This window comes from Rhipicephalus microplus, chromosome 5 (genome assembly GCF_043290135.1).
Source record: "Rhipicephalus microplus isolate Deutch F79 chromosome 5, USDA_Rmic, whole genome shotgun sequence".
Taxonomy (NCBI): Eukaryota; Metazoa; Arthropoda; class Arachnida; order Ixodida; family Ixodidae; genus Rhipicephalus; species Rhipicephalus microplus.
Window position 1 is genome coordinate 108925150 of NC_134704.1, and position 11520 is coordinate 108936669.

Below are 11520 nucleotides of genomic sequence, written 5' to 3' on the forward strand. Positions count from 1 at the left end.
TCCTACTTCCCATACAGTTATGGCTAGACACTGGACACTGTTGCTTCCGCGGAGAGATGGCGCTACATACAGATGATACAGATGTCCCCAAATTGTGAGAATGTGTTGATTTTTACCTTTTTTTATTGCAACATTTCCTGCATCAATAAAGCTTCATCGTGAATTTCAGATTGTTCTACAAATGTCGTAAGATTACAACACCTGCGAAACGGTACAATGGTAAGCGTAAAAAGATGGTGGTTGTGGTTTGATTAAACTAACAGCCCCTTTCGTGGATATCTAATCCGTATTGAGTGTAATAAAGTTACTCACTATAAACGAACAACAAATTGTTCAGATGTGTGAACTGCATGAGTGTGTGTCCACTGACTGGCCTGCCCAAATATTGAAGCCTCTATATTTACTTGCAGTACAGCAATCAGATTTTCATTGTCTAGTCTTTGATTCTTGAGTTTCAACACCATACAACTTCCTAAATGACCAATAATGTAGCTTAGAAAACTTAAAAGGGTGAACACCTTTCTGTATAACACCAATTATGACGACCCGAAAGACTTGGTATCCTATATCAGAGGACAATAAGGCAAAGAAAGATAAAACCACCAAATCAAAGCTGTGAGAGCACCTCTTGTCTGCGCAAACCGCCATCGAACCATGAAATTGCACGCTTCTCAGTGGCCGCTCAGGTGGCGAGATAATTGAGCGCGTGGGCCTAATGATCATGCATACTAAAGCACAACCCAGGAGTTCATGGCTTGCTAGAGCGCAGCTCTCTGGAGACCGAACGTGCGTTATGCGGCGGCACCGTCGTTGGCGTGTCCTCGTGAACGACTGCATGCCACAGGAATCGGGCAAGCCCAACCACAGCGCATAGCGGTCGCGAGTGCCAAAAGAACAAAGAAGTATGTGCCACAAGAATTGCGCAAGTAAAGAAGAATGTTAGACGTATTACTCAGTCGCGCTACGGATAAACTGCCTCGATCTCACGAATACAGACAATTACTACAGATTCTATGACGTGAAAATCAATTTAAACAGAATACCAGCCATAACTTTCGGTGATTGCTGTCTCACAAACTTGAAACAGTCTTTACTTAGCCCTACGCCGTAATCGACCTGCCAAGCTTCTAATCAAACTCCGTGCTCAATGTTCACTCCTTTGCAGCCATTCCGAAGACTTACATCACGATTCCATCCCTCGGAGTGTCTTGATACTTGTTCTTTTTGATACCTGGATATATTCTAAATAAGCCCTCGAAGTTGTAGGCTGCGAGTACTGCCGAGGCACTCTTGGAAACCACACGAGGGCGGCGGGAGTGGCTATCTAATGCGTACGGATATGTCTTCAATGCCTATCGAAACACTTGGTCAATTGCGTGCCGCGAAGTCGAACAACGGTTTGCAAGTAGTGGCTGTGTACGTTTGACCCACTGTGCTTACCGAAGACGTAGTGTACTTCCTCCGCCCCGCATCAGTTGTATGTCGGCCCACATCAATATTAGCTATGGGTGTCCATAATTGACACTTTATAGCTGTGCCTATAGCTGCACCACCGCTTGATCGAGCGGTGGTGCAGCTCATCTCACTGATGTGATGACCTCGCTTGACACTTGCACAGACCTACTCTTTGAGATTCAGGTATTGATTCAGCAAGTCGAACATAACTACACTCAATCCTTCGACCGCAAAACTTCTTTCATTAAAACAAAGTACAGGCCGACTGCTGCCCTATCGAAATTGCTTTAGAAAATAAATAGTGGTACATATATACATGTCGTTCTGAAATTATCCGTTTCAACTAATCCGAAGAGTCACTGCTTTGCCGCAAAGGCGAAGCAATTAAAGCGATAGGAACAAATTGGAAGGTCACGCACAGATTGGAAAGCTGATCAAAGCGTGCGCCGTCTTTCTCACGCACAAATGACGCACGAAACGTACTCAAAGGTATGGACGCACGCGAATAAGCGTTTCAGTTGTTACTTCACTGTGTCTGAAAAGCGCACACTTTTTCCAAGCGGAAACTGCAATGAGTGCAGCGACTTTTTTGCGCCCGGTAACTACAACAGAAATGTCACAGGTAAGACACGAGGCCAGAAAAGCTGCACGATCTTCCCCGCGAGATGAGGGTACGCGAGGGAGGATCGCTTCCCTCCTCTAAGCGGAGCAAAGTACGCGTGGGACATTAGAGTGCGCACTGCGATGTGGCGACGTGCGCTCATGGGGCCATCTTGCTGGTAATGCTGAAAACATAACAATTCCCGCCCCGAGATGCCCCCCGAGAATGGTGAAAGTTGTGCTCTTCGGTGGCTCAGTGGTTAACGCCTCGCTTTCACGACGCAGAAGGTCTTACGTTCAATTCTGCGCGCCTGAATCTTTTCCTTAGTTTTCTTTTCTTTATTGGACTTTTATGAATATAGATACGTATACATATACAGTGAGTGACGGGTGACGCTGACGTCAACACTGATGTCAGCACCAAAATCCAGCTGAGAGTGCCCATATAATTGCTATCCGCATAAAATGCAAACACCTACTCACATGCTCTCCGAATTGGCCGTAGACGATATCATTGATTGGTTGGTTTGTTGGTAAAAACTTTATATCTAGTCCGGCAGAGCTTTAGACGACCGGAGACATTATCATAATCGTCAGTAATTGTTTTGTTCATTGGGCAGCGAAATTGCGTTCAGCCCATGGTGTTTAATGCGTGAACAGGACAACTTTGGTAGTGGAAGTGTACTGGCACCGTATGATATAATCGGGCGTCAGCACAATTTCTTGAAGATATTATTTTCTCTCGAATAGAACACCTTGTAAACAATGGTTGGCCGATACCGTACCGTCACGCTGTTGTTGAATTTTAAACATCTGTCGTAAAATGTGGTCGCCAACTATGGTCTATTCGTAGCAGCGAAAGGTATAATGAATCGAAGCCTGAGAAAACACATTGTTGGCAACTATTGGCCACAATATTGTTTAAAACTGCAACAATCGACGCAGTGAATTTCTAAAATGTGTATATTTGTGGCAGTTCTGAAAAGAATTCAGATCAATGACTTTGTTCATTGCTTGTACATCAACTTGCTAACAGTTATTCTGAGCTGCTGACTGTATTGTAGAATTTCTGCATCTTTGCAAACCATAATAGTGCCTGAACTCGTCAATAAAGGCTCTATAGTTTGTAATGCTGAATGTGTCCATGTGTAGATTGCTTAACTTGGAGTGATCAGGGTGTACTGAGGAAGCAGTACTAGAGAGTTGAGCCGGTGAGTTACCTAAACCTAACGTTTTGTGATCACGTCATTTCATTACTTCGTAACCAGTTTCATACTGCACAGGATGAACAGCATCCTGTTAGACAATTATAAGAGCATCCGGAAAAGCAAAAAGTGCAGCTATCCCCTCCGTCATGCTTCCGGTATATGCAAAGCCTTGATTTGCTCATTTGTTAAGACGAAATATTTTAATGGCTGGTACTGGTGTCCGTTCATCCGGCTATGCATGGAAAGGTGCCAGCTGCGGCCTCTCTCTCTTACTACTGTCAGGCATCAAGTTATTGCTGAGAGAGTGTAAAAAATCACAGTATATTCATGGAGTGAAAGGTGATGAGTGGAGCGAAGCGTGCGTCACTTTGTCCATTCGTTCATCCGTTCATGCGACCGTCCGTCTACCTGTCCGTGCGTTTGTACGTCTGCTTGTCTACCCATCTGTCCATCCACGCATTCGTCCATCCATTCATCCTTCTGTCTCTCTGTCTGTCCGTGCGTCCATCTATATGTTATTCTGTTCGTGCATCTGTCTATCTGTCTGTCTGTGTTTCTGTCTATCTGTCTGTCTGTGTTTCTGTCTGTCTCTCCATCTAGTGAACTCTCCAAGTACCAGCACCTCGCATCTTTTTATCATATATTCATCATACACAAGTACGATGATCCAGGGGGTATGTGCCACCGGCAGTGGTTACCACGATAACGGGACGATTGGGTGGTGTCATAAGGTGCTTCGCTCCTAAAATAAAACAAAACTACCAAGAAGACCTAGTATAGTCAGTCTAGTGGCCATAGATTTGGCTGAACCCATTTTAGAATTTACGAATACTCAATTTCTTGAGGCTGATGAAGCTGCTCAATGAGAATTATTCTAGAATGTGCGTTAAAAGATGCTGCTCGAAATGCGCAGCACGTATTGGGCTAGATTCTAGTAATAAAACAGACATGTTTCAGCGTCACGCGAAGAAAAGCATTTCAAAGATTTCACAGAAAGCGATGGGTTAACGTTTCTATATTAGTACTTGTAGCTGTGTGCTGAACCTACATACTCCTTCTATAGCTTTGTTTTTATTGTATTTTATTTCTTCCAACTTAAAACATGTCATGGAAAGGCATGCCTCCATACAGAATAGGCTACCTGTCAGTAGCCTCACCACCAATGCAATCTATTGTGGTTTTGTCGGCATTCTTCAAAAACTTATAGAACAAAAAGAAGATGCCATAATGTTCGGGCACGAAGCGAGAAATGTGGCTGATCCCTCTTTAGGAATCGCTATAGCACGAAATCGAAACGTGTTTTCAAAGAGGGTGTTGACCGTTTATTGTGCATTGTTTAGCCACAAGGATGAGACGTATGAATAAACACACAATTAAAACCGAAAATTATGCCACACATTCCAGCCTGTATGCGCCACTTTTTCTCTTCACTTGAAAAAAAATTGAAACTCATTTTCGACATATTTACTGAATACTTCCGAAACGTTCGCAACTCAAACAACATGAGATCATACAAACCCATTTTATTGCGCTTAGGAACTGTCGCACTAAACAACACTGCGAAATACGCTTTTGTAAATATCCTATCGAATATGACACTGCTTAGACGAAAAAAATGTTCTGTTCTCTTATAACATTCTGTGACAAAACAACAAAAGCGTAAACAGAAAGCACAACGCACAGAGAATGATGTAAATTTGACCGTCTAGAGTTGTAGTTTACGGAGGTGCTACTCGATTCGAAGAACTAAAGCAAAGTAAAAATAATGGGTGAGGTTTACTGTCACTAGCGTCATCGTCTTGAGTGCTTTGCGACCGTCACACATGGTTGCGTTAAAGCATCACAAAGAAGATACGATCATTGTTTGGAAAATCAGAAGTAGGTCTTGATCTTACTCTGTCTTGAGCAAGACCAATTTAGTTCAAACGATTGCGACTTAAAGCGACAGAAATCACGGCACATTTTACTATATTTCTTGTAGTATAAAACAAACACAGTGGACTCAGTTGCGATTGGCAAATTGCGCTCTGAGGCTTGAAAAAGTTCGATACAGAAGAAGGAGTTCAGCCATGAAATTTAAAAACTGGACTGTATTTACTGCTCTACAATTCGGAGCAAGCTCTCTATATAGTATGATAATGCTAAGCCCTTCCGGAAAGAAGCATTATTCTGTAATACTGCATAATTTGAAGGAATGTCAATTTACGTGTCGTCCTGTTAATGCTGGCTAATCATAGAAAGCGCAATTTTAAGTCACACAGTTCAAGCAGAGCCTATGGCTACGCGGATTCTGATTTCACCTGCAAAGACTGTTTGCAACGTTCGGCAACGTTTTAAAATATTAGTGATTGTTTAATGTCATTTCGTATAGATTGCGTAGAGTATGCGATTGGTGTAGTTTATTGTAGAGCTTTATTCCAGAGTGTTGTTTAGGCCAGAGCAGAGTTCATTCCTGAGATTTTAAAACAATGGATGGATGAATAGATGAATGAATAGATCGACGTACACAAGGAATATTTAGTTGACAAAGAAAGGATTTAAATTCGAATCATCAGTGTGTGGTTCATGAAGATCAAAGGTACTATTTTGTGTTATGCCTGCCGTGTACTACCAGCAGCGCTTTAATACTGGCTTGGGCTGAGCAATTTTTTGTATCGTTGAAACAACAACTAAAATCTTGCGCCTGTATAGTTGAAGGGTAGCCTTATGAAAATACAAGCTTAGCTTAGTAGAGAAAGATAAAGAAAAAGAGCAAACTACTGACAGCGAGGTTGGATAGGTTGCAACCAGTTCGCTACCCTACATGGGCGAAGGGGTCCGTTGATCGGTCGGTGAGCTCAATCATCAGTTAACTGACGCGGATTCACTAAGGCTCAAATCAGGACGTGAGCTTGAGTCTGAGTGAGTTCAGTCGAATGACATTTTTGTGAGGGTGAGTCCGAGTGAGTCCGGAAAAGGAAAGTCTTGGTGAGTCTGATTCTCTATGAATCCAAAGAACTGGATACATTTCGTGAGTGAGCCTGAAAATAATCACTTTTTTAATGACCTACGGTCCTATCTACTCATTTTGATCATTACTATCAGCCCTATCTAGATTAACGTTTATACTCACGTCTAATCAGACGTGTTCCCGAGCAGACATTTAGAGACGATTTCAATATTGTTACGAGTAACTTGTCTAATGATTTATTTACAGCGCACAGAATTTGACGAGCAAGATGGCGCCAGACCAGCATCAAACGGAAAACCCACTTCGTCCTCCTCTTCGTCCGGTTGTTCCAACCATTTCGTCCGGTTGGAACAATCTCGTACGTGACGTCTGTCACTTTGCGAACGATACGGAATGGTCCAGTGTAGGGCGGCAACAGTTTTTCAGACAGTCCCACACGCCGAGTAGGTGACCAGAGGAGCACGAGAGAACCCGGAGAAAAGTGCCCGTTCCTATAGTGAGAATTGTAGAGCTGTTGTTGGCGCACCTGTGAAGCCTGTAGACGGTTACGGGCGACTTGGCGCGCGTGGTCTGCGCGGGCAATCGCTTCCCCAGCATATTCAGTGGCCGCAGGTAGTAAAGTGTCTAAGGGTAGAGTTGGGTCCCGGCCATAGAGAGCTGCCTTTTGATTTTCCTTCTGCATGGATTCTCTGGGTAGATAGTTAAGTGTGCATTGCCATGACTGATCAGCTGTTTCTGCTGCAGCCTGCTTGAAGGCCCTCAGGTACCACTCGGCAACCCATTCGGTGTCGGTATTGGAGCAGTGCATCGGCAAACAATTATTTATAAGGCAAGTTTGTCTCAACAGATCTGATTTCCACAGACGCCAGAGGCTCTTCGCATGCCATGCAGAGGGTGTACCAGTTAAAAGAAATTTGAACTTCGACAGGTATTATTCTCTTGTTAAAGCAATACGTCAAGTACCGCGCGTAACCTGTCTTAGAAGCAATCGTTTCTAACGGACTGAACCAACTATTCCGACAACTCATTCTAGTAAGGTACATTTCTTTTATAGTGAACCCTGACTCTCTTCTCGCTCCTTTCGTAAACGGAGCTTGCGTTACGCAGTTTCTCTACAATGACCATGGCGCACGACAGAAGCTACTATTAAAAAAAAGAAACATCCTTATTGTGGCTGTAAAGAAACTATCAACTTTTAAAGACCGGTTTAGATGTCTACAACGTAGCACAACGCAGTGACGCTGCGATTGTATTGTTTCTACCTATATACACATAGAAGTCGGTTAAGTCACGGGCAGTGAGTCTGGCCCAACCTGCTTTGACTTAGCTCTTTTGTTGCCTTCTGCTGATCGTGGTAGCTTGCGTGACTCGTTTGGAGCTTGAGAACAATAACAAAAGGAGAATAGAACGCACTCAAGCCTGTAAGAAAACAAAGTTTGTGCTTATTCTTACCAATTCAATACATCTCCAAATTAGTGCTTAACTTAACGTGCCCCTGTATGTTGAGCAAGTATTGAGCATGCTCGTAGAAGCATAAAATTCAACTAAAAAGTATTGATGCAGTTTGTCCCATTGCACTGGGGCTTGTCGCGTCGCTTAGCTCTGTTACTCCATGGGCAAATTATTTTCACCCTTTTTCTGAATGTACACCAGCAGCCTCACAAAAAATTTTCAATGCTTAAATTTCCTCCTTTGGAAAGTCGGCAAAGTTTATTTTCGCTAAAAAGCCACGTTGACAAAGTTGTGCGTGTATTGAGGTAGGGATTAGTTGCAATGTCACTAATACGTCACTAGACACCAACGTGGCCTTTTCTTAAAGGCCACGTTGGTGTCTAGTGACGTATTAAAAACCACCAACGTGGCTGATCTGTCACTGGGCGACTGCGTGGCCTTTTCTTAAAGAATAATGATTGGGGTAGCTCTTTACTCTGAGATTTTTGATTTCCGCCTTTTTCTTCTAAGCGCATAGTAAACAAGTCTTCTTTTGTATTGTACCATAATTACCTTATCTAAAGCTTTGAAGATGGAGATAACTTCAATAGATATGATACAGATAAAATTGAATAAGCTTGCATCAGCATGAAATTCCAGATTGCAATTACTTGCGTATAGAGGTTTAAGAAGGAACTACCAAAGATTCATCCCATTGAATAATAGTATTGTTAGTCATTTACGAAACAATAATTCTTCTTCTAAAACCTGTTTCTGCACACGATGTTGTTTATTACTTAGCAATGGAAGTTATTTCTATCCCCTTTCTTTTCAAAACCATTGAAAATTCATCTCATCACTAAAAAACCAAGTGCTACACAGTAGATATACACAGTAGACAATATATTTAATGAAACAAAACACACGGAATTTCACACGTTTTAACAAAACTATTGTATATTTTGCTTACGTAACAAATCAACAAACCTAAGTTTTATATGAAGAAAGAATAAGTTAACGTTAGATGTGGAAGAGAAAGGAAGGACCTGACAAAATTTCGCAAGAAAACGGCAGGTGTAGATTACATACGAAGTTTCTACAGACACGTCATTTTCTTTGAGCGTTACATGTGCTCCTACACCTCTCCAGATAGCAAGGACTTGGAAGAAAATAATATATATGTTGTCTTAGCATGGAGACGAGCGCTTCATTACTAATCAGGCGACATATCATACTTGGGTGTATCAGTCGCTGGCTATTGGGCCATTAAACATGCACACACACACACACACACACATATATATATATATATATATATATATATATATATATATATATATATATATATATATATATATATATATATATATATATATATATATGTGTGTGTGTGTGTGTGTGTGTGTGTGTGTGTGTGTGTTGTGTACTTGCGCTTCTCTTTTTACTACTCCACGAACGGCCAGCAATAGCAAGATCATGTGCAAGCAATCTGTACAACAGGGAGCATTCTATGGAACACCAACAAATGTCCCGTTGAAGCCTACAATCGATGTAGGCGGAAGCTGATAAGCAACGCAATTATTCAGTAGCAGTCGGGGGATTAGCCGGATTCCTTCTGCATCCTAACGAAACAACCAGCGCACAGTGGCCAGACTACACCTCTTGATCTTGCCTCTTCGTAACGTGGTGAGCTCGTTCCAATGCGATAGATCTGTCTGAAAGCTTCTAGGAGCGTTTTTACTTTGATAGAGAGTCAAAATGCCATTAATGATGGAAGAGGGGCTTGTTCTTGGCCCACCCACAAACAGAAATCTAGACAACTTTGCTGAAATAGTAGAAACAGAGCAATGGAAGATGTTGAAAAGGCGACGATCATTTTTCGGTGTCGTCGCTAAGTTCGAATAAGTTTGTTCAAATCCGCAGATGCTATCCCAAATACACCGGTAGCAAGGATCATTTAATATGTGGCGATAAATAATTCGCTTCCACATGAATTCCTAAGATGCTGATGTTATTGTTGCGTTATTAGAGCAAGTTGATAAACAAGAATATTGAAATTGGTGAAATTTTGTGACATCAATTTTCTGTCGATGCCCAGTAAAACTTTGAGAGTGATCCAGCTCTAGGAGGTTACCCTGGGCTGCTTGTGAAACATAATTTTATGAATAAACAATTTCTGTGGCACTACCAATTATATCAAACAGTATACTTGAATGTTTATTATCTATTTCGAAGTGCTGTTCTTTTCTTAAGTAGTGTACAGCAACCTCGGAAGAGAACAGTGCTTCCAGATAGGTAATAGTGCATTTGAACTTGTAAAAAACCAAGTCTACTTAGTACAAGTAATAATTGTGGAGCCGAAACACGTGACTGAAGTAAGTAGAAGAATAAAAATGGGGTGGGGCACATTTGGCAAGCATTCTCAAATCATGACAGGTAGATTGCCACTACCCCTCAAAAGAAAGGTATACAAAAGCTGCACTTTACCGGTACTTAGCTACGAAGCAAAAACCTGTAGACTTACAAAAGTGGTTTAGCTCAAATTGAGGACGACGCAGCGAGCAATAGAAAGGAAACTGGTTGGTGTAACTTTAAGGACAAGAAGAGAGCAGAGTGGATTAGGAAACTAACTGGGGTTAAGGATGTCATCGTTGAAATCAAGAAGAGAAAATGGACATAGGCCGGGCATGCAGCACGTAGACAAGATAATCGCTCGTCATTAAGGGTAACCAACTGGGTTCTTAGAGAAGGCAAGCGAGTTAGGGGGAGACAGAAGATTAGGTGGGCCGATGAGATTAAAAAGTTTGCGGTTATAAATTGGCAGCAGTAAGCACAGGAGCGAGTTGACTGGCGGAACATGGGAAAGGCTTTTGTCCTGCCGTGGATGTAGTGATGCTGATGATGTTGATGATGACTTGACTTTTCAATTCATCAACGTCGTAGCTTCAAGTTAAGAATGTAAAACAATCTTCACTATGAGAATTGAATGAAGTGAGTGAGCGAAACAACTTTATTAGTTACACCATAGAGCGAGTTAAGCCGACGTCACCTGTCTAGGCCCCATCAGGGATGATGAGGTTGAACCTGACCATCCTTGCGCAGGTCCTCTGTATGGCCAGAATATGAGAGGTCAGATGCTTGCCTTAATGGGCTTGTTTATTTTCTCTTGGTGGAAATTTAAATTCTTTGGAAAGCTGCAGTTCTGTCCAGGTGGTGCAATACGTTCTCAAGTATTGCCCTGGAAATGATCAATGCAGACGCCATTGGACGTGCTCCTGTAATTCTGAAAGTTGTCTTCCCGGGATGGGCACTTGGACTGGAGGGAAAGGGGGATGTGCCGACCATACATTTTCCTGATAGGTTTGTGCATATGTAGTCTAGTGAGCCACGCATCCCGCCTTGTTGTCGCTTTGAGAAAATTTGCAAGGTATCATCAACGCAGGACAGAGGCATTGTAAATGTATGGATTATCCAAGACCCGTCTTCACTTAAACACAATCATATAAGGTTCATGGTGCTCCCGGCAAAAGCTGTCATCTCATCCCATGTCCGCTATCCCACCCCTTTGGTCTCAACCTGCTCGCTTGGCGTTCAGCGCTGCGACTCGACGAAACGTGAGACTGGTATGCCTTCGTTGTGTGCGGCACCCTTGAACAGTATTGGTCACATCCAGCACCCTTCTTATCCATAAACTAATTGTGTGACCTAATGGTGTTAAGGGACACCAGATTGTCGGGAGCTCCACTGTCGCCGCTGTCGCCGCTGCTAGAGTGTCTCAGCTTTGGCAAGCATGAGGCTATAAATGCTCAAAAACTGTGTACAAAGACTTTCTCTCTTTTGCCAATGTAGGCAAACTTATGATCCTGTAAAACACGT